This window comes from Ambystoma mexicanum, chromosome 12 (assembly GCF_040938575.1).
Source record: "Ambystoma mexicanum isolate Mex_15411 chromosome 12, UKY_AmexF1_1, whole genome shotgun sequence".
In the NCBI taxonomy this organism is placed as follows: domain Eukaryota; kingdom Metazoa; phylum Chordata; class Amphibia; order Caudata; family Ambystomatidae; genus Ambystoma; species Ambystoma mexicanum.
Window position 1 is genome coordinate 1,180,990,294 of NC_090936.1, and position 25,044 is coordinate 1,181,015,337.

Sequence of the window (25,044 nt, forward strand, 5' to 3'; positions counted from 1 at the left end):
ACCTGGCTGAGATGGGGGGGAGATGCATACTTCACCTGGCTGAGATGGGGGGGGGGAGATGCATACTTCACCTGGCCGAGATGGGGGGAGATGCATACTTCACCTGGCTGAGATGGGGGGGGGAGATGCATACTTCACCTGGCTGAGATGGGGGGGAGAGATGCATACTTCACCTGGCTGAGATGGGGGGGAGTGATGCATACTTCACCTGGCTGAGATGGGGGGGTAGAGATGCATACTTCACCTGGCTGAGATTGGGGGGGAAAGATGCATACTTCACCTGGCTGAGATGGGGGGAGATGCATACCTCACCTGGCTGAGATGGGGGGGGGGGAGATGCATACTTCAACTGGCTGAGATGGGGGGCGGGGGGGAGATGCATACTTCACCTGGCTGAGATGGGGGGGAGATGCATACCTCACCTGGCTGAGATGGGGGGGGAGATGCATACTTCAACTGGCTGAGATGGGGGGGGGGGCAGGGGGAGATGCATACTTCACTTGGCAGAGATGGGGGGCAGGGGGAGATGCATACTTCACTTGGCTGAGATGGGGGGGTGGGATGCATACTTCACCTGGATGAGATGGGGGTGGCAGAGATGCATACCTCACCTGGCTGAGATGGGGGGGATGCATACTTCACCTGGCTGAGATGGGGGGGAGATGCATACTTCACCTGGCTGAGATGGGGGGCAGAGATGCATACTTCACCTGGCTGAGATGGGGAGGTGGAGATGCATACTTCACCTGGCTGAGATGGGGGGGAGATGCATACGTCACCTGGCTGAGATGGGGTGGGAGAGGTGCATACTTCACCTGGCTGAGATGGGGGGGAGAGATGCACACTTCACCTGGCTGAGATGGGGGGGGGAGATGCACACTTCACCTGGCTGAGATGGGGGGAGATGCATACCTCACCTGGCTGAGATGGGGGGAGATGCATACTTCACCTGGCTGAGATGGGGGGGGGAGATGCATACTTCACCTGGCTGAGATGGAGGGAGATGCATACTTCACCTGGCTGAGATGGGGGGGGAGATGCATACTTCACCTGGCTGAGATGGGGGGGAGATGCATACTTCACCTGGCTGAGATGGGGGGGAGTGATGCATACTTCACCTGGCTGAGATGGGGGGGTAGAGATGCATACTTCACCTGGCTGAGATTGGGGGGGAAAAATGCATACTTCACCTGGCTGAGATGGGGGGGAGATGCATACCTCACCTGGCTGAGATGGGGGGGGGGGAGATGCATACTTCAACTGGCTGAGATGGGGGGCGGGGGGGAGATGCATACTTCACCTGGCTGAGATGGGGGGAGATGCATACTTCACCTGGCTGAGATGGGGGGGATGCATACTTCACCTGGATCAGATGGGGGGGAGATGCATACTTCACCTGGCTGAGATGTGGGGGAGATGCATACTTCACCTGGCTGAGATGGGGGGGATGCATACTTCACCTGGCTGAGATGGGGGCGGGGGGTGCATACTTCACCTGGCTGAGATGGGGGGGATGCATACTTCACCTGGCTGAGATGGGGGCAGAGATGCATACCTCACCTGGCTGAGATGGGGGGGGGAGATGCATACTTCACCTGGCTGAGATGGGGGGGGGAGATGCATACTTCACCTGGCTGAGATGGGGGGAGATGCATACTTCACCTGGCTGAGATGGGGGGGATGCATACTTCACCTGGCTGAGATGGGGGGAGAGATGCATACTTCACCTGGCTGAGATGGGGGGCAGGGGGAGATGCATACTTCACTTGGCTGAGATGGGGGGGTGGGATGCATACTTCACCTGGATGAGATGGGGGTGGCAGAGATGCATACCTCACCTGGCTGAGATGGGGGGGATGCATACTTCACCTGGCTGAGATGGGGGGGAGATGCACACTTCACCTGGCTGAGATGGGGGGGAGATGCATACTTCACCTGGCTGAGATGGGGGGGAGATGCATACTTCACCTGGCTGAGATGGGGGGAGATGCATACTTCACCTGGCTGAGATGGGGGGGATGCATACTTCACCTGGCTGAGATGGGGGGGAGAGATGCATACTTCACCTGGCTGAGATGGGGGGCAGGGGGAGATGCATACTTCACTTGGCTGAGATGGGGGGGTGGGATGCATACTTCACCTGGATGAGATGGGGGTGGCAGAGATGCATACCTCACCTGGCTGAGATGGGGGGGATGCATACTTCACCTGGCTGAGATGGGGGGGAGATGCACACTTCACCTGGCTGAGATGGGGGGAGATGCATACTTCACCTGGCTGAGATGGGGGGGAGATGCATACTTCACCTGGCTGAGATGGGGGGAGAGATGCATACTTCACCTGGCTGAGATGGGGGGAGATGCATACTTCACCTGGCTGAGATGGGGGGAGAGATGCATACTTCACCTGGCTGAGATGGGTGGGAGATACATACTTCACCTGGCTGAGATGGGGAGGAGATGCATACTTCACCTGGCTGAGATGGGGGGGAGATGCATACTTCACCTGGCTGAGATGGGGGGGAGATGCATACTTCACCTGGCTGAGATGGGGGGAGAGATGCATACTTCACCTGGCTGAGATGGGGGGGAGATGCATACTTCACCTGGCTGAGATGGGGGGAGAGATGCATACTTCACCTGGCTGAGATGGGGGGGGGAGATGCATACTTCACCTGGCTGAGATGGGGGGAGAGATGCATACTTCACCTGGCTGAGCTGGGGGGGAGAGATGCATACTTCACCTGGCTGAGATGGGGGGGAGAGATGCATACTTCACCTGGCTGAGATGGGGGGGAGATGCATACTTCACCTGGCTGAGATGGGGAGGAGATGCATACTTCACCTGGCTGAGATGGGGGAGAGATGCATACTTCACCTGGCTGAGCTGGGGGGGAGAGATGCATACTTCACCTGGCTGAGATGGGGGGGAGATGCATACTTCACCTGGCTGAGATGGGGAGGGGGAGAGATGCATACTTCACCTGGCTGAGATGGGGGGAGATCCATACTTCACCTGGCTGAGATGGGGGGCAGAGATGCATACTTCACCTGGCTGAGATGGGGGGGGGGTGGAGATGCATACTTCACCTGGCTGAGATGGGGGGTAGAGATGCATACTTCACCTGGCTGAGATGGGGGGGGGGAGATGCATACTTCACCTGGCTGAGATGGGGGCGGAGATGCATACTTCACCTGGCTGAGATGGGGGGGGGAGAGAAGCATACTTCACCTGGCTGAGATGGTGGGGGGGAGATGCGTACTTCACCTGGCTGAGATGGGGGGGAGATGCATACTTCACCTGGCTGAGATGGGGGGGGTGATGCATACTTCACCTGGCTGAGATGGGGGGAGAGAGAAGCATACTTCACCTGGCTGAGATGGTGGGGGGGAGATGCGTACTTCACCTGGCTGAGATGGGGGGAGATGCATACTTCACCTGGCTGAGATGGGGGGAGATGCATACTTCACTTGGCTGAGATGGGGGGGAGATGCATACTTCACCTGGCTGAGATGGGGGGGGAGAGAGAAGCATACTTCACCTGGCTGAGATGGTGGGGGGGAGATGCGTACTTCACCTGGCTGCTGAGATGGGGGGGGGGGGAGATGCATACTTCACCTGGCTGAGCTGGGGGGGCAGAGATGCATACTTCACCTGGCTGAGATGGGGGGGGTGGAGATGCATACTTCACCTGGCTGAGATGGGGGGGGGAGATGCATACTTCACCTGGCTGAGATGGTGGGGAGGTGCATACTTCTCCTGGCTGAGATTGGGGGGCAGAGATGCATACTTCACCTGGCTGAGATGGGGGGGCAGAGATGCATACTTCACCTGGCTGAGATGGGGGGGAGATGCATACTTCACCTGGCTGAGATGGGGTGGGAGAGGTGCATACTTCACCTGGCTGAGATGGGAGGAGTGATGCACACTTCACCTGGCTGAGATGGGGGGGGAGATGCACACTTCACCTGGCTGAGATGGGGGGGAGATGCATACCTCACCTGGCTGAGATGGGGGGAGATGCATACTTCACCTGGCTGAGATGGGGTGGGAGATGCATACTTCACCTGGCTGAGATGGGGGGGGAGATGCATACTTCACCTGGCTGAGATGGGGGGGAGATGCATACTTCACCTGGCTGAGATGGGGGGAGAGATGCATACTTCACCTGGCTGAGATGGGGGGAGAGATGCATACTTCACCTGGCTGAGATGGGGGGAGATGCATACTTCACCTGGCTGAGATGGTGGGGGGAGATGCATACTTCACCTGGCTGAGATGGGGGGGGGAGATGCATACTTCACCTGGCTAAGAAGGGGGGGAGATACATACTTCACCTGGCTGAGATGGGGGGGAGGTGCATACTTCACCTGGCTGAGATGGGGAGGGGGAGAGATGCATACTTCACCTGCCTGAGATGGGAGGGGGAGAGATGCATACTTCACCTGGCTGAGATGGGGGGGCAGAGATGCATACTTCACCTGGCTGAGATGGGGGGGGGAGATGCATACTTCACCTGGCTGAGATGGGGGGGGAGAGATGCATACTTCACCTGGCTGAGATGGGTGGGGGGAGATGCATACTTCACCTGGCTGAGAGGGGGGGGAGATGCATACTTCACCTGGCTGAGATGGGGGGGAGATGCATACTTCACCTGGCTGAGATGGGGGGAGAGATGCATACTTCACCTGGCTGTGATGGGGGGAGGGGGAGATATGCATACTTCACCTGGCTGAGATGGGGGGGGAGAAGCATACTTCACCTGGCTGAGATGGTGGGGGGGAGATACGTACTTCACCTGGCTGAGATGGGGGGGGAGATGCATACTTCACCTGGCTGAGATGGGGGGCAGAGATGCATACTTCACCTGGCTGAGATGGGGGGGAGATGCATACTTCACCTGGCTAAGAAGGGGGGAGATACATACTTCACCTGGCTAAGAAGGGGGGGAGATGCATACTTCACCTGGCTGAGATGGGGAGGGGTAGAGATGCATACTTCACCTGCCTGAGATGGGAGGGGGAGAGATGCATACTTCACCTGGCTGAGATGGGGGGCAGAGATGCATACTTCACCTGGCTGAGATGGGGGGGTGGAGATGCATACTTCACCTGGCTGAGATGGGTGGGTGGAGATGCATACTTCACCTGGCTGAGATGGGGGGGGGTAGAGATGCATACTTCACCTGGCTGAGATGGGGGGGAGATGCATACTTCACCTGGCTGAGATGGCGGGGAGATGCATACTTCACCTGGCTGAGATGGGGGGAGAGATCCATACTTCACCTGGCTGAGATGGGGGGGAGATATGCATACTTCACCTGGCTGAGATGGGGGAGAAGCATACTTCACCTGGCTGAGATGGTGGGGGGGAAATGTGTACTTCACCTGGCTGAGATGGGGGGGATGCATACTTCACCTGGCTGAGATGGGGGGCAGAGATGCATACTTCACCTAGCTGAGATGGGGGGGAGGTGCATACTTCACCTGGCTGAGATGGGGTGGGAGAGATGCATACTTCACCTGGCTGAGATGGGGGGGGGAGATGCACACTTCACCTGGCTGAGATGGGGGGAGATGCATACCTCACCTGGCTGAGATGGGGGGAGATGCATACTTCACCTGGCTGAGATGGGGGGGGATGCATACTTCACCTGGCTGAGATGGGGGGGAGATGTATACTTCACCTGGCTGAGATGGGGGGGAGATGCATACTTCACCTGGCTGAGATGGGGGGAGAGATGGATACTTCACCTGGCTGAGATGGGGGAGAGATGCATACTTCACCTGGCGGAGATGGGGGGGAGATGCATAAATCACCTGGCTGAGATGGGGGGGGAGATGCATACTTCACCTGGCTGAGATGGGGGGGAGATGCATACTTCACCTGGCTGAGATGTGGGGTAGAGATGCATACTTCACCTGCCTGAGATGGGGGGGAGATGCATACTTCACCTGGCTGAAATGGGGGGGGGATGCATACTTCACCTGGCTGAGATGGGGTGGGGAGATGCATACTTCACCTGGCTGAGATGGAGGGAGATGCATACTTCACCTGGCTGAGATGGGGGAAAGATGCATACTTCACCTGGCTGAGATGGGGGGGGAGATGCATACCTCACCTGGCTGAGATGGGGGGGTGATGCATACTTCACCTGGCTGAGATGGGGGAGAGATGAATACTTCACCTGGTTGAGATGGGGCGGGGAGATGCATACTTCATCTGGCTGAGATGGGGGGGAGATGCATACTTCTCCTGGCTGAGATGGGGTGATGCATACTTCACCTGGCTGAGATGGGGGGAGATGCATACTTCACCTGGCTGAGATGGGGGGGGGGGGGAGATGCATACTTCACCTGGCTGAGATGGGGGGCGGGGGGATGCATACTTCACCTGTCTCAGATGGGGGGGGAGATGCATACTTCACCTGGCTGAGATGGGGGGAGATGCATACTTCACCTGGCTGAAATGGGTGGGATGCATACTTCACCTGGCTGAGATGTGGGGGAGAGATGCATACTTCACCTGGATGAGATGGGGGTGGCAGAGATGCATACCTCACCTGGCTGAGATGGGGGGGTGAGATGCATACTTCACCTGGCTGAGATGGGGGGATATGCATACTTCACCTGGCTGAGATGGGGGGGAGATGCATACTTCACCTGGCTGAGGTGGGGGGAGAGATGCATACTTCACCTGGCTGAGCTGGGGGGGAGAGATGCATACTTCACCTGGCTGAGATGGGGGGGGAGAGATGCATACTTCACCTGGCTGAGATGGGGGGGATGCATACTTCACCTAGCTGAGATGGGGAGGGCGAGATATGCATACTTCACCTGGCTGAGATGGGAGGGGGAGAGATGCATACTTCACCTGGCTGAGATGGGGGGGTGGACATGCATACTTCACCTGGCTGAGATGGGGGGGGTAGAGATGCATACTTCACCTGGCTGAGATGGGGGGGAGATGCATACTTCACCTGGCTGAGATGGGGGGGAGATGCATACTTCACCTGGCTGAGATGGGGGGGGGAGATGCATACTTCACATGGCTGAGATGGGGGGGAGAGAGAAGCATACTTCACCTGGCTGAGATGGTGGGGGGAGATGCGTACTTCACCTGGCTGAGATGGGGGGGGAGATGCATACTTCACCTGGCTGAGATGGGGGGCAGAGATGCATACTTCACCTGGCTGAGATGGGGGGTGGAGATGCATACTTCACCTGGCTGAGATGGGGGGGAGATGCATACTTCACCTGGCTGAGATGGGGGGGAGGTGCATACTTCACCTGGCTGAGATGGGGGGGGGCAGAGATGCATACTTCACCTGGCTGAGATGGGGAGCAGAGATGCATACTTCACCTGGCTGAGATGGGGGGTGGAGATGCATACTTCACCTGGCTGAGATGGGGGGGGGGATGCATACTTCACCTGGCTGAGTTGGGGGGGAGAGAGAAACATACCTCACCTGGCTGAGATGGTGGGGGGAGATGCGTTCTTCACCTGGCTGAGATGGGGGGGAGATGCATACTTCACCTGGCTGAGATGGGGGGCAGAGATGCATACTTCACCTGGCTGAGATGGGGGGGTGGAGATGCATACTTCACCTGGCTGAGATGGGGGGGAGGTGCATACTTCACCTGGCTGAGATGGGGGGGCAGAGATGCATACTTCACCTGGCTGAGATGGGGGGCAGAGATGCATACTTCACCTGGCTGAGATGGGGGGGGTGGAGATGCATACTTCACCTGGCTGAGATGGGGGGGAGATGCATACTTCACCTGGCTGAGATGGGGTGGGAGAGGTGCATACTTCACCTGGCTGAGATGGGGGGGAGAGATGCATACTTCACCTGGCTGAGATGGGGGGGATGCATACTTCACCTAGCTGAGATGGGGAGGGCGAGAGATGCATACTTCACCTGGCTGAGATGGGAGGGGGAGAGATGCATACTTCACCTGGCTGAGATGGGGGGGTGGACATGCATACTTCACCTGGCTGAGATGGGGGGGGGTAGAGATGCATACTTCACCTGGCTGAGATGGGGGGGAGATGCATACTTCACCTGGCTGAGATGGGGGGGGAGATGCATACTTCACCTGGCTGAGATGGGGGGGGGAGATGCATACTTCACCTGGCTGAGATGGGGGGGGAGAGAGAAGCATACTTCACCTGGCTGAGATGGTGGGGGGAGATGCGTACTTCACCTGGCTGAGATGGGGGGGGGAGATGCATACTTCACCTGGCTGAGATGGGGGGGGCAGAGATGCATACTTCACCTGGCTGAGATGGGGGGGTGGAGATGCATACTAAACCTGGCTGAGATGGGGGGGGGGGAGATGCATACTTCACCTGGCTGAGATGGGGGGGGAGATGCACACTTCACCTGGCTGAGATGGGGGGGAGATGCATACCTCACCTGGCTGAAATGGGGGGAGATGCATACTTCACCTGGCTGAGATGGGGGGGCAGAGATGCATACTACACCTGGCTGAGATGGGGGGCAGAGATGCATACTTCACCTGGCTGAGATGGGGGGTGGAGATGCATACTTCACCTGGCTGAGATGGGGGGGGGGAGATGCATACTTCACCTGGCTGAGATGGGGTGGGAGAGGTGCATACTTCACCTGGCTGAGATGGCGGGGAGAGATGCACACTTCACCTTGCTGAGATGGAGGGGAGATGCACACTTCACCTTGCTGAGATGGGGGGGAGATGCATACCTCACCTGGCTGAGATGGGGGGGAGATGCATACTTCACCTGGCTGAGATGGGGGGGGAGATGCATATTTCACCTGGCTGAGATGGGGGGGGAGATGCACACTTCACCTGGCTGAGATGGGGGGGAGATGCATACCTCACCTGGCTGAGATGGGGGGAGATGCATACTTCACCTGGCTGAGATGGGGGGGAGAGATGCATACTTCACCTGGCTGAGATGGGGGAGGGGAGAGATGCATACTTCACCTGGCTGAGATGGGGGGGGGGTAGAGATGCATACTTCACCTGGCTGAGATTGGGGGGAAAGATGCATACTTCACCTGGCTGAGATGGGGGGGAGATGCATACTTCACCTGACTGAGATGGTGGGGGGAGATGCATACTTCACCTGGCTGAGATGGGGGGAGATGCAGACTTCACCTGGCTAAGAAGGGGGAGATACATACTTCACCTGGCTGAGATGGGGGGGAGGCGCATACTTCACCTGGCTGAGATGGGGAGGGGGAGAGATGCATACTTCACCTGCCTGAGATGGGAGGGGGAGAGATGCATACTTCACCTGGCTGAGATGGGGGGAGATGCATACTTCACCTGGCTGAGATGGGGGGGGAGATGCATACCTCACCTGGCTGAGATGGGGGGGGGAGATGCATACTTCACCTGGCTGAGATGGGGGGCGGGGAGGAGATGCATACTTCACCTGGCTGAGATGGGGGGGAGATGCATACTTCACCTGGCTGAGATGGGGGGGATGCATACTTCACCTGGCTCAGATGGGGGGGAGATGCATACTTCACCTGGCTGAGATGGGGGGGAGATGCATACTTCACCTGGCTGAGATGGGGGGGATGCATACTTCACCTGGCTGAGATGGGGGGGATGCATACTTCACCTGGCTGAGATGGGGGGATGCATACTTCACCTGGCTGAGATGGGGGCAGAGATGCATACTTCACCTGGCTGAGATGGGGGGGGGAGATGCATACTTCACCTGGCTGAGATGGGGGGGAGATGCATACTTCACCTGGCTGAGATGGGGGGAGATGCATACTTCACCTGGCTGAGATGGGGGGATGCATACTTCACCTGGCTGAGATGGGGGGGAGAGATGCATACTTCACCTGGCTGAGATGGGGGGGGGCAGGGGGAGATGCATACTTCAGTTGGCTGAGATGGGGGAGTGGGATGCATACTTCACCTGGATGAGATGGGGGTGGCAGAGATGCATACCTCACCTGGCTGAGATGGGGGGGGTGCATACTTCACCTGGCTGAGATGGGGGGGGAGATGCATACTTCACCTGGCTGAGATGGGGGCAGAGATGCATACTTCACCTGGCTGAGATGGGGGGGTGGAGATGCATACTTCACCTGGCTGAGATGGGGGGGGGGGGTGCATACTTCACCTGGCTGAGATGGGGTGGGAGAGGTGCATACTTCACCTGGCTGAGATGGGGGAGAGCGATGCACACTTCACCTGGCTGAGATGGGGGGGGGAGATGCACACTTCACCTGGCTGAGATGGGGGGGAGATGCATACCTCACCTGGCTGAGATGGGGGGGAAATGCATACTTCACCTGGCTGAGATGGGGGGGAGATGCATACTTCACCTGGCTGAGATGGGGGGGGGAGATGCATACTTCACCTGGCTGAGATGGGGGGCGGGGGGGAGATGCATACTTCACCTGGCTGAGATGGGGGGGGGATGCATACCTCACCTGGCTGAGATGGGGGGGAAATGCATACTTCACCTGGCTGAGATGGGGGGGAGATGCATACCTCACCTGGCTGAGATGGGGGGGGAGATGCATACTTCACCTGGCTGAGATGGGGGGCAGGGGGGGAGATGCATACTTCACCTGGCTGAGATGGGGGGGGATGCATACTTCACCTGGCTGAGATGGGGGGGATGCATACTTCACCTGGCTCAGATGGGGGGGAGATGCATACTTCACCTGGCTGAGATGTGGGGGAGATGCATACTTCACCTGGCTGAGATGGGGGGATGCATACTTCACCTGGCTGAGATGGGGGGGGGTGCATACTTCACCTGGCTGAGATGGGGGGATGCATACTTCACCTGGCTGAGATGGGGGCAGAGATGCATACTTCACCTGGCTGAGATGGGGGGGGGGGGAGATGCATACTTCACCTGGCTGAGATGTGGGGGGGAGATGCATACATCACCTGGCTGAGATGGGGGGAGATGCATACTTCACCTGGCTGAGATGGGGGGGATGCATACTTCACCTGGCTGAGATGGGGGGAGAGATGCATACTTCACCTGGCTGAGATGGGGGGCAGGGGGAGATGCATACTTCACTTGGCTGAGATGGGGGGGTGGGATGCATACTTCACCTGGATGAGATGGGGGTGGCAGAGATGCATACCTCACCTGGCTGAGATGGGGGGGATGCATACTTCACCTGGCTGAGATGGGGGGGAGATGCATACTTCACCTGGCTGAGATGGGGGGGAGATGCATACTTCACCTGGCTGAGATGGGGGGAGAGATGCATACTTCACCTGGCTGAGATGGGGGGGGAGATGCATACTTCACCTCGCTGAGATGGGGGGAGAGATGCATACTTCACCTGGCTGAGATGGGGGGAGATGCATACTTCACCTGGCTGAGATGGGGGGAGAGATGCATACTTCACCTGGCTGAGATGGGTGGGAGATGCATACTTCACCTGGCTGAGATGGGGAGGAGATGCATACTTCACCTGGCTGAGATGGGGGGGAGATGCATACTTCACCTGGCTGAGATGGGGGGGGGGGAGATGCATACTTCACCTGGCTGAAATGGGGGGAGAGATGCATACTTCACCTGGCTGAGATGGGGGGGAGATGCATACTTCACCTGGCTGAGATGGGGGAGAGATGCATACTTCACCTGGCTGAGATGGGGGGGGAGATGCATACTTCACCTGGCTGAGATGGGGGGAGAGATGCATACTTCACCTGGCTGAGCTTGGGGGGAGAGATGCATACTTCACCTGGCTGAGATGGGGGGGAGAGATGCATACTTCACCTGGCTGAGATGGGGGAGATGCATACTTCACCTGGCTGAGATGGGGAGGAGATGCATACTTCACCTGGCTGAGATGGGGGGAGAGATGCATACTTCACCTGGCTGAGCTGGGGGGGAGAGATGCATACTTCACCTGGCTGAGATGGGGGGGAGATGCATACTTCACCTGGCTGAGATGGGGAGGGGGAGAGATGCATACTTCACCTGGCTGAGATGGGGGGGAGATGCATACTTCACCTGGCTGAGATGGGGAAGAGATGCATACTTCACCTGGCTGAGATGGGGGGAGAGATGCATACTTCACCTGGCTGAGCTGGGGGGGAGAGATGCATACTTCACCTGGCTGAGATGGTGGGGGAGATGCATACTTCACCTGGCTGAGATGGGGAGGGGGAGAGATGCATACTTCACCTGGCTGAGATGGGGGGGAGATGCATACTTCACCTGGCTGAGATGGGGGGGCAGAGATGCATACTTCACCTGGCTGAGATGGGGGGGTGGAGATGCATACTTCACCTGGCTGAGATGGGGGGTAGAGATGCATACTTCACCTGGCTGAGATGGGGGGGAGATGCATACTTCACCTGGCTGAGATGGGGGGCGGAGATGTATACTTCACCTGGCTGAGATGGGGGGAGAGAGAAGCATATCTCACCTGGCTGAGATGGTGGGGGGGAGATGCGTACTTCACCTGGCTGAGATGGGGGGGAAATGCATACTTCACCTGGCTGAGATGGGGGGGGGGAGATGCATACTTCACCTGGCTGAGATGGGGGGGGAGATGCATACTTCACCTGGCTGAGATGGGGGGGAGAGAGAAGCATACTTCACCTGGCTGAGATGGTGGGGGGGAGATGCGTACTTCACCTGGCTGAGATGGGGGGGAGATGCATACTTCACCTGGCTGAGATGGGGGGGGAGATGCATACTTCACCTGGCTGGGATGGGGGGAGATGCATACTTCACTTGGCTGAGATGGGGGGGGGGAGATGCATACTTCACCTGGCTGAGATGGGGGGGGGGAGAGAGAAGCATACTTCACCTGGCTGAGATGGGGGGGTGGAGATGCATACTTCACCTGGCTGAGATGGGGGGGGGAGATGCATACTTCACCTGGCTGAGATGGTGGGAAGGTGCATACTTCACCTGGCTGAGATGGGGGGGGAGATGCATACTTCACCTGGCTGAGATGGGGGGGAGATGCATACTTCACCTGGCTGAGATGGGGGGGGAGATGCATACTTCACCTGGCTGAGATGGGGGGCGGAGAGAGAAGCATACTTCACCTGGCTGAGATGGGGGGGTGGAGATGCATACTTCACCTGGCTGAGATGGGGGGGGGAGATGCATACTTCACCTGGCTGAGATGGTGGGAAGGTGCATACTTCACCTGGCTGAGATGGGGGGGGAGATGCATACTTCACCTGGCTGAGATGGGGGGGAGATGCATACTTCACCTGGCTGAGATGGGGGGGAGATGCATACTTCACCTGGCTGAGATGGGGGGCGGAGATGCATACTTCGCCTGGCTGAGATGGGGGGGGAGTGATGCATACTTCACCTGGCTGAGATGGGGGGGGGAGATGCACACTTCACCTGGCTGAGATGGGGCGGAGATGCATACCTCACCTGGCTGAGATGGGGGGGAGATGCATACTTCACCTGGCTGAGATGGGGGGAGATGCATACTTCACCTGGCTGAGATGGGGGGGGGGGGATGCATACTTCACCTGGCTGAGATGGGGGGAGATGCATACTTAACCTGGCTGAGATGGGGGAGAGATGCATACTTCACCTGGCTGAGATGGGGGGGAGAGATGCATACTTCACCTGGCTGAGATGGGGGGGAGATGCATACTTCACCTGGCTGAGATGGTGGGGGGAGATGCATACTTCACCTGGCTGAGATGGTGGGCGAGATGCATACTTCACCTGGCTAAGAAGGGGGGAGATACATACTTCACCTGGCTGAGATGGGGGAGAGGTGCATACTTCACCTGGCTGAGATGGGGAGGGGGAGAGATGCATACTTCACCTGCCTTAGATGGGAGGGGGAGAGATGCATACTTCACCTGGCTGAGATGGGGGGGCAGAGATGCATACATCACCTGGCTGAGATGAGGGGGTGGAGATGCATACTTCACCTGGCTGAGATAGGGGGGCGGAGATGCATACTTCACCTGGCTGAGATGGGGGGTAGAGATGCATACTTCACCTGGCTGAGATGGGTGGGGGGAGATGCATACTTCACCTGGCTGAGATGGGGGGGAGATGCATACTTCACCTGGCTGAGATGGGGAGGAGATGCATACTTCACCTGGCTGAGATGGGGGGGGAGAGATGCATACTTCACCTGGCTGAGATGCGGGGAGGGGGAGATATACATACTTCACCTGGCTGAGATGGGGGGGGGAGAAGCATACTTCACCTGGCTGAGATGGTGGGGGGGAGATGCGTACTTCACCTGCCTGAGATGGGAGGGGGAGAGATGCATACTTCACCTGGCTGAGATGGGGGGGCAGAGATGCATACTTCACCTGGCTGAGATGGGGGGGGGGGGGGGGTGGAGATGCATACTTCACCTGGCTGAGATGGGGGGGGGTAGAGATGCATACTTCACCTGGCTGAGATGGGGGGGGAGATGCATACTTCACCTGGCTGAGATGGGGGGAGATGCATACTTCACCTGGCTGAGATGGGGGGGAGATGCATACTTCACCTGGCTGAGATGGGGGGGAGAGACGCATACTTCACCTGGCTGAGATGGGGGGGGAGATATGCATACTTCACCTGGCTGAGATGGGGGGGAGAAGCATACTTCACCTGGCTGAGATGGTGGGGGGGAGATGCGTACTTCACCTGGCTGAGATGGGGGGGGTGCATACTTCACCTGGCTGAGATGGGGGGCAGAGATGCATACTTCACCTGGCTGAGATGGGGGGGAGGTGCATACTTCACCTGGCTGAGATGGAGTGGGAGAGATGCATACTTCACCTGGCTGAGATGGGGGGGGAGAGATGCACACTTCACCTGGCTGAGATGGGGGGGGGAGATGCATACCTCACCTGGCTGAGATGGGGGGAGATGCATACTTCACCTGGCTGAGATGGGGGGGAGATGCATACTTCACCTGGCTGAGATGGGGGAGAGATGGATACTTCACCTGGCTGAGATGGGGGGAGATGGATACTTCACCTGGCTGAGATGGGGGGGGAGATGCATACTTCACCTGGCTGAGATGGGGGGGAGATGCATACTTCACCTGGCTAAGAAGGGGGGGAGATACATACTTCACCTGGCTGAGATGGGGGGGAGGTGCATACTTCACCTGGCTGAGATGGGGAGGGGGAGAGATGCATACTTCACCTGCCTGAGATGGGAGAGGGAGAGATGCATACTTCACCTGGCTGAGATGGGGGGGTAGAGATGCATACTTCACCTGGCTGAGATGGGGGGGGAGATGCATACTTCACCTGGCTGAGATGGGGGGGAGATGCATACTTCACCTGGCTGAGATGGGGGGGGGAGATGCATACTTCACCTGGCTGAGATGGGGGGAGAGATGCATACTTCACCTGGCTGAGATGGGGGGAGGGGGAGATATGCATACTTCACCTGGCTGAGATGGGGGGGGGTGGGAGAAGCATACTTCACCTGGCTGAGATGGTGGGGGGGAGATGCGTACTTCACCTGGCTGAGATGGGGGGGGGAGATGCATACTTCACCTGGCTGAGATGGGGGGGCAGAGATGCATACTTCACCTGGCTGAGATGGGGAGGGGAGATGCATACTTCACCTGGCTAAGAAGGGGGGAGATACATACTTCACCTGGCTAAGAAGGGGGGGGATGCATACTTCACCTGGCTGAGATGGGGAGGGGGAGAGATGCATACTTCACCTGCCTGAGATGGGAAGGGGAGAGATGCATACTTCACCTGGCTGAGATGGGGGGGGCAGAGATGCATACTTCACCTGGCTGAGATGGGGGGGAGATGCATACTTCACCTGGCTGAGATGGGGGGGGAGATGCATACTTCACCTGGCTGAGATGGGGGGCGGAGAGAGAAGCATACTTCACCTGGCTGAGATGGGGGGGTGGAGATGCATACTTCACCTGGCTGAGATGGGGGGGGGAGATGCATACTTCACCTGGCTGAGATGGTGGGAAGGTGCATACTTCACCTGGCTGAGATGGGGGGGGAGATGCATACTTCACCTGGCTGAGATGGGGGGGAGATGCATACTTCACCTGGCTGAGATGGGGGGGGAGATGCATACTTCACCTGGCTGAGATGGGGGGCGGAGATGCATACTTCGCCTGGCTGAGATGGGGGGGGAGTGATGCATACTTCACCTGGCTGAGATGGGGGGGGGAGATGCACACTTCACCTGGCTGAGATGGGGCGGAGATGCATACCTCACCTGGCTGAGATGGGGGGGAGATGCATACTTCACCTGGCTGAGATGGGGGGAGATGCATACTTCACCTGGCTGAGATGGGGGGGGGATGCATACTTCACCTGGCTGAGATGGGGGGAGATGCATACTTAACCTGGCTGAGATGGGGGAGAGATGCATACTTCACCTGGCTGAGATGGGGGGGAGAGATGCATACTTCACCTGGCTGAGATGGGGGGAGATGCATACTTCACCTGGCTGAGATGGTGGGGGGAGATGCATACTTCACCTGGCTGAGATGGTGGGCGAGATGCATACTTCACCTGGCTAAGAAGGGGGGAGATACATACTTCACCTGGCTGAGATGGGGGGGAGGTGCATACTTCACCTGGCTGAGATGGGGAGGGGGAGAGATGCATACTTCACCTGCCTTAGATGGGAGGGGGAGAGATGCATACTTCACCTGGCTGAGATGGGGGGGCAGAGATGCATACATCACCTGGCTGAGATGAGGGGGTGGAGATGCATACTTCACCTGGCTGAGATAGGGGGGCGGAGATGCATACTTCACCTGGCTGAGATGGGGGGTAGAGATGCATACTTCACCTGGCTGAGATGGGTGGGGGGAGATGCATACTTCACCTGGCTGAGATGGGGGGGAGATGCATACTTCACATGGCTGAGATGGGGAGGAGATGCATACTTCACCTGGCTGAGATGGGGGGGGAGAGATGCATACTTCACCTGGCTGAGATGCGGGGAGGGGGAGATATACATACTTCACCTGGCTGAGATGGGGGGGGGAGAAGCATACTTCACCTGGCTGAGATGGTGGGGGGGAGATGCGTACTTCACCTGGCTGAGATGGGGGGGGAGATGCATACTTCACCTGGCTGAGATGGGGGGCAGAGATGCATACTTCACCTGGCTGAGATGGGGGGAGATGCATACTTCACCTGGCTAAGAAAGGGGGGAGATACATACTTCACCTGGCTAAGAAGGGGGGGAGATGCATACTTCACCTGGCTGAGATGGGGAGGGGTAGAGATGCATACTTCACCTGCCTGAGATGGGAGGGGGAGAGATGCATACTTCACCTGGCTGAGATGGGGGGGCAGAGATGCATACTTCACCTGGCTGAGATGGGGGGGGGTGGAGATGCATACTTCACCTGGCTGAGATGGGGGGGGTAGAGATGCATACTTCACCTGGCTGAGATGGGGGGGAGATGCATACTTCACCTGGCTGAGATGGGGGGAGATGCATACTTCACCTGGCTGAGATGGGGGGGAGATGCATACTTCACCTGGCTGAGATGGGGGGGAGAGACGCATACTTCACCTGGCTGAGATGGGGGGGGAGATATGCATACTTCACCTGGCTGAGATGGGGGGGAGAAGCATACTTCACCTGGCTGAGATGGTGGGGGGGAGATGCGTACTTCACCTGGCTGAGATGGGGGGGGTGCATACTTCACCTGGCTGAGATGGGGGGCAGAGATGCATACTTCACCTGGCTGAGATGGGGGGGAGGTGCATACTTCACCTGGCTGAGATGGAGTGGGAGAGATGCATACTTCACCTGGCTGAGATGGGGGGGAGAGATGCACACTTCACCTGGCTGAGATGGGGGGGGAGATGCATACCTCACCTGGCTGAGATGGGGGGAGATGCATACTTCACCTGGCTGAGATGGGGGGGAGATGCATACTTCACCTGGCTGAGATGGGGGAGAGATGGATACTTCACCTGGCTGAGATGGGGGGGAGATGGATACTTCACCTGGCTGAGATGGGGGGGAGATGCATACTTCACCTGGCTGAGATGGGGGGGAGATGCATACTTCACCTGGCTAAGAAGGGGGGGAGATACATACTTCACCTGGCTGAGATGGGGGGGAGGTGCATACTTCACCTGGCTGAGATGGGGAGGGGGAGAGATGCATACTTCACCTGCCTGAGATGGGAGAGGGAGAGATGCATACTTCACCTGGCTGAGATGGGGGGGTAGAGATGCATACTTCACCTGGCTGAGATGGGGGGGGAGATGCATACTTCACCTGGCTGAGATGGGGGGGAGATGCATACTTCACCTGGCTGAGATGGGGGGGAGATGCATACTTCACCTGGCTGAGATGGGGGGAGAGATGCATACTTCACCTGGCTGAGATGGGGGGAGGGGGAGATATGCATACTTCACCTGGCTGAGATGGGGGGGGTGGGAGAAGCATACTTCACCTGGCTGAGATGGTGGGGGGGAGATGCGTACTTCACCTGGCTGAGATGGGGGGGGGAGATGCATACTTCACCTGGCTGAGATGGGGGGGCAGAGATGCATACTTCACCTGGCTGAGATGGGGAGGGGAGATGCATACTTCACCTGGCTAAGAAGGGGGGAGATACATACTTCACCTGGCTAAGAAGGGGGGGGGATGCATACTTCACCTGGCTGAGATGGGGAGGGGGAGAGATGCATACTTCACCTGCCTGAGATGGGAAGGGGAGAGATGCATACTTCACCTGGCTGAGATGGGGGGGGGCAGAGATGCATACTTCACCTGGCTGAGATGGGGGGGTGGAGATGCATACTTCACCTGGCTGAGATGGGGGGGTGGAGATGCATACTTCACCTGGCTGAGATGGGGGGGGTAGAGATGCATACTTCACCTGGCTGAGATGGGGGGGAGATGCATACTTCACCTGGCTGAGATGGGGGGGAGATGCATACTTCACCTGGCTGAGATGGGGGGGAGATGCATACTTCACCTGGCTGAGATGGGGGGGAGAGATGCATACTTCACCTGGCTGAGATAGGGGGGGGAGATATGCATACTTCACCTGGCTGAGATGGGGGGGGAGAAGCATACTTCACCTGGCTGAGATGGTGGGGGGGGGGTGCGTACTTCACCTGGCTGAGATGGGGGGGGAGATGCATACTTCACCTGGCTGAGATGGGGGGCAGAGATGCATACTTCACCTGGCTGAGATGGGGGGGAGGTGCATACTTCACCTGGCTGAGATGGGGTGGGAGAGATGCATACTTCACCTGGCTGAGATGGGGGGGAGAGATGCACACTTCACCTGGCTGAGATGGGGGGCGATGCATACCTCACCTGGCTGAGATGGGGGGAGATGCATACTTCACCTGGCTGAGATGGGGGGGGAGATGCATACTTCACCTGGCTGAGATGGGGGGGAGATGCATACTTCACCTGGCTGAGATGGGGGGAGATGCATACTTCACCTGGCTGAGATGGGGGAGGGGAGATGCATACTTCACCTGGCTGAGATTGGGGGGGAGAGATGCATACTTCACCTGGCTGAGATGGGGGTGGGGGAGATACATACTTCACCTGGCTGAGGTGGGGGGGGGTGCATACTTCACCTAGCTGAGATGGGTGGAGGTGCATACTTCACCTAGCTGAGATGGGGGGGGGGAGAGATGCATACTTCACCTGGCTGAGATGGGGGGGGGAGATGCATACTTCCCCTGGCTGAGATGGGGGGGAGGTGCATACTTCACCTGGCTGAGATGGGGGGGAGAGATGCATACCTCACCTGGCTGAGATGGGGGGGGGGATGCGTACTTCACCTGGCTGAGATGGGGGGGAGAGATGCATACTTCACCTGGCTGAGATGGGGGGAGGTGCATAATTCACCTAGCTGAGATGGGGGGGAGATGCATACTTCACCTGGCTGAGATGGGAGGGGGGAGATGCATACTTCACCTGGCTGAGATGGGGGGAGAGATGCATACCTCACCTGGCTGAGATGGGGGGGGATGCATACTTCACCTGGCTGAGATGGGGGGGAGATGCATACTTCACCTGGCTAAGAAGGGGGGGGATGCATACTTCCCCTGGCTGAGATGGGGGGGAGGTGCATACTTCCCCTGGCTGAGATGGGGGGGAGGTGCATACTTCCCCTGGCTGAGATGGGGGGGAGAGATGCATACCTCACCTGGCTGAGATGGGGGGGGGAGATGCATACTTCACCTGGCTGAGATGGGGGGGGGGATGCATACTTCACCTGGCTGAGATGGGGGGGAGGTGCATACTTCCCCTGGCTGAGATGGGGGGAGATGCATACGTCACCTGGCTGAGATGGGGGGAGAGATGCATACTTCACCTGGCTGAGATGGGGGGGGAGAGATGCATACTTCACCTGGCTGAGATGGGGATGGGTAGAGATGCATACTTCACCTGGCTGAGATGGGGGGGAGGTGCATACTTCCCCTGGCTGAGATGGGGGGGAGGTGCATACTTCACCTGGCTGAGATGGGGGGGAGAGATGCATACCTCACCTGGCTGAGATGGGGGGGGAGATGCATACTTCGCCTGGCTGAGATGGGGGGGGAGATGCATACTTCACCTGGCTAAGAAGGGGGGGAGATACATACTTCACCTGGCTGAGATGGGGGGGATGTGCATACTTCACCTGGCTGAGATTGGGGGGGGGGGAGATGCATACTTCACCTGGCTGAGATGGGGGTGGGGGAGATACATACTTCACCTGGCTGAGGTGGCGGGAGGTGCATACTTCACCTGGCTGAGATGGAGGGGGGGGAGATGCATACTTCACCTGGCTGAGATTGGGGGGGAGATGCATACTTCACCTGGCTGAGATGGGGGTGGGGGAGATACATACTTCACCTGGCTGAGGTTGGGGGGGGGGGTGCATACTTCACCTAGCTGAGATGGGTGGAGGTGCATACTTCACCTAGCTGAGATGGGGGGGGGAGAGATGCATACTTCACCTGGCTGATATGGGGGGGGAGAGATGCATACTTCCCCTGGCTGAGATGGGGGGGAGATGCATACTTCCCCTGGCTGAGATGGGGGGGAGGTGCATACTTCACCTGGCTGAGATGGGGGGGAGAGATGCATACCTCACCTGGCTGAGATGGGGGGGGGAGTTGCGTACTTCACCTGGCTGAGATGGGGGGGGGAGAGATGCATACTTCACCTGGCTGAGATGGGGGGGAGGTGCATAATTCACCTAGCTGAGATGGCGGGGAGATGCATACTTCACCTGGCTGAGATGGGAGGGGGGAGATGCATACTTCACCTGGCTGAGATGGGGGGGAGAGATGCATACCTCACCTGGCTGAGATGGGGGGGGATGCATACTTCACCTGGCTGAGATGGGGGGGGTGCATACTTCACCTGGCTAAGAAGGGGGGGGAGATGCATACTTCCCCTGGCTGAGATGGGGGGGAGGTGCATACTTCCCCTGGCTGAGATGGGGGGGAGGTGCATACTTCCCCTGGCTGAGAATTGGCGGGGAGATATGCATACCTCACCTGGCTGAGATGGGGGGGGGAGATGCATACTTCACCTGGCTGAGATGGGGGGGGGGGATACATACTTCACCTGGCTGAGATGGGAGGGAGGTGCATACTTCCCCTGGCTGAGATGGGGGGAGATGCATACGTCACCTGGCTGAGATGGGGGGAGAGATGCATACTTCACCTGGCTGAGATGGTGGGGGGGAGAGATGCATACTTCACCTGGCTGAGATGGAGGGCGGGTAGAGATGCATACTTCACCTGGCTGAGATGGGGGGAGGTGCATACTTCCCCTGGCTGAGATGGGGGGTAGGTGCATACTTCACCTGGCTGAGATGGGGGGGAGAGATGCATACCTCACCTGGCTGAGATGGGGGGGAGATGCATACTTCACCTGGCTGAGATGGGGGGGGGGGATGCATACTTCACCTGGCTAAGAAGGGGGGAGATACATACTTCACCTGGCTGAGATGGGGGGGAGGTGCATACTTCACCTGGCTGAGATGGGGGTGGGGGAGATACATACTTCACCTGGCTGAGGTGGCGGGAGGTGCATACTTCACCTGGCTGAGATGGGGGGAGATGCATACTTCACCTGGCTGAGATGGGGGGGAGAGATGCATACTTCACCTGGCTGAGATGGGGGGGAGGTGCATACTTCACCTGGCTGAGATGGGGGGAAGAGATGCATACTTCACCTGGCTGAGATGGGGGGGGGGGTGCATACTTCACCTGGCTGAGATGGAGGGGGGAGAGATGCATACTTCACCTGTCTGAGATGGGGGGGAGATGCATACTTCACCTGGCTGAGATGGGGGGAGGTGCATACTTCACCTGGCTGAGATGGGGGGGGGGAGAGGCATACTTCACCTGGCTGAGATGGGGGGGGAGATGCATACCTCACCTGGCTGAGATGGGGGGGAGATGCATACTTCACCTGGCTGAGATGGGGGGGAGGTGCATACTTCACCTGGCTGAAATGGGGGGGAGATGCATACTTCACCTGGCTGAGATGGGGGGGAGGTGCATACTTCACCTGGCTGAGATGGAGGGGGGAGAGATGCATACTTCACCTGGCTGAGATGGGGTGGGGGGGAGAGATGCATACTTCACCTGGCTGAGATGGGGGGAGATGCATACTTCACCTGGCTGAGATGGGGGGGAGAGATGCATACTTCACCTGGCTGAGATGTGGGGGAGAGATGCATACTTCACCTGGCTGAGATGGGGGGGAGATGCATACTTCACCTGGCTGAGATGGGGGGGAGATGCATACTTCACCTGGCTGAGATGGGGGTGGGAGATGCATACTTCACCTGGCTGAGATGGGGGGGAGGTGCATACTTCACTTGGCTGAGATGGGGGGAGAGATGCATACTTCACCTTGCTGAGATGGGGGGGGAGGGAGATGCATACTTCACCTGGCTGAGATGGGGGGGAGAGATGCATACTTCACCTGGCTGAGAGGGGGGGGGAGATGCATACTTCACCTGGCTGAGAGTGCCTGAGAGAATGGACCATGCTCATACCCCAAAGCAGGCCAGACTGGACCTGACACCTGACCCCAAAATGCAAGACGTAAGCTGCCCTAGCATGAAAATGATGCAGTGTTACAACCATCCCATAGCCATCAACATGTGCACTGTACATAATCAGACCGTATCCCCCGCAACACAATGCAGCTACAGGCAATTAGTATGGCCAATACACAGCACCAAATACCATGAACAGAAAGGACAGTCCTCCATTACTGCGTACAAAGGAGTCACATGAGGGCCAAATACATGAAAACACCAATACACTAACACAGAGGTCCACCAAAACTGCATATCACCATTTGTTGTGCATAGTGAGAGCATCATGAGGCTGCCATCAACAGTGACAGGATGAACGCATAGAAATGACTGCACATCAGCCAGATCATGGGAACAACCAGCGTGGACTAACACAGTGCATGATCACTCACAAGGAATAGGACCCTCCTGCGCCCACTAGACGATGGCACGCACACCTGTCCATAGGAGCAATGCACACATAGCAGTCACAACGTGTGTCTCTATTCATGCATGGATATGTGGCTGCAAACAGGAAATAAATGCATGCTATGGTGTCATTGATACAGGTCCCATATGATGTGATGACTTACACATATACATTGTTGCCCACATGCAGGTGATGCAGGCTATCCCTTGAAGAGGTGGCTCCTTACCCCAGTCCGGAACCCGCAGAACAGGCACGAGGAGGACTACAATTGTGCGCATACACGTACCCGTGTGGTGATTGAGCAGACATTTGGTCTCTTGAAGGCACGGTTTCGCTGCCTTAGCAGGTCTGGTGGGGCACTCCTGTACGGACATGAGAAGGTGGGCAAGATTGTCATGGCATGTGTCATGCTACACAATATGTGCATCAGACGGAATGTGCCTCTGCCCCCTGACGCTGAACTGCAACCACCTGACGATGAGGATGAGGAGGGTGGAGATGGGGCTGCACTTCAGGGAGGCAGCGATGCACAGGAGGGACGTGACATGCGCCTGACTCTGATTAACCAATGTTTCTAGCACACATGGATGGGGAGTGTGACATGGAGGTGGCACTCAGGGCACTGGGTGTGTCAGGGACACGGACACTGTAGACGGTTCACCAATAAAGCACATGTACACAATAAGCAATGTCCACACATGTGAATTATGATTTTCCAACAGGTGTATTAAAGAAACATAACAAAGTGCACAAGCCCTCCACCCCACACACCCTCTCCCCACTCCCCCCTCAACTCCTCCACACACCCTCTCTCCCCTGCCCCCTCAACTCCCCCACACACCCTCTCCCCCCTTCCCCTTCAACTCCCCCACACACCCTCTCTCCCCTCCCCCTCAACTCCCCCACACACCCTCTCACCCCTCTCCACACCCCCCTCAACTTCCCCACACATGGTGTGCACTTGCATGCACCGTAAGTCAACATGAGTTCAGGATGCCTGCCAGAGCCTACACCCCTTCTCCTCTTCCGGCATCAGGTGGACCCTTGGCCGACCTGCGCAGGTTCCAGCCAGACCTAGGCAGGGGGCTGGACCTCGTGGAGCTGACGTTCGACGATGTGGCAGGTTGTTCGGCCACCTGTGCCGGAGCCATGGCCTGCATTGCTGCCACCATTTGTGAGAGTACCTGCCTCATTGCTGCCAATTCGCTACAAATGTCTTTGGAGCTTGTCTCAATAGCAGATCTGATGGAAGAGGCGCATTCCCTCATCTCATCCCTTGCATGTCCACATTCTGTGATATGCTGGGTTAACAGCCCTGCCAGCTCCTCCTGCCGCTGTTGAATGGCCCTCATCCCCTCTTGGCTGATTGGGACACTGGTGGAGCTATGAGTTGCCGCTGCCATCGTTGGATCCTCATGCAGGCTTTGTGGGGGGGCTGAAACTGTTGGCCCATGACTCCCCAGGAGACAGCTCTTGCCTGTTGATGTTGTCAATTCTGGTTGGTGAGAATTGTGGCGAGTTCAGTGTTCCTGTAGAAGAAGTTGTGCCTTGTGTGAGACTTTCAGCCTCATCGTTGGACACGGCTGCTGTGGCAGCTGTCTCCCCAACAATACCGAAACAG

The 25,044-nt window shown here is 57.5% G+C and overlaps 1 long non-coding RNA gene across 1 annotated transcript in view; it reads left to right on the top strand.

The window, feature by feature from the left end:
- LOC138513118 (uncharacterized) overlaps positions 1–24,108 on the top strand; it is a 179,097-nt gene extending 154,989 nt beyond the window's left edge. Inside the window, exon 2 of the long non-coding RNA XR_011281716.1 lies at positions 23,613–24,108. This is a non-coding gene — a long non-coding RNA (uncharacterized lncRNA). The remainder of the gene's footprint in view (positions 1–23,612) is intronic.
- Positions 24,109–25,044: the final 936 nt, after the last annotated feature.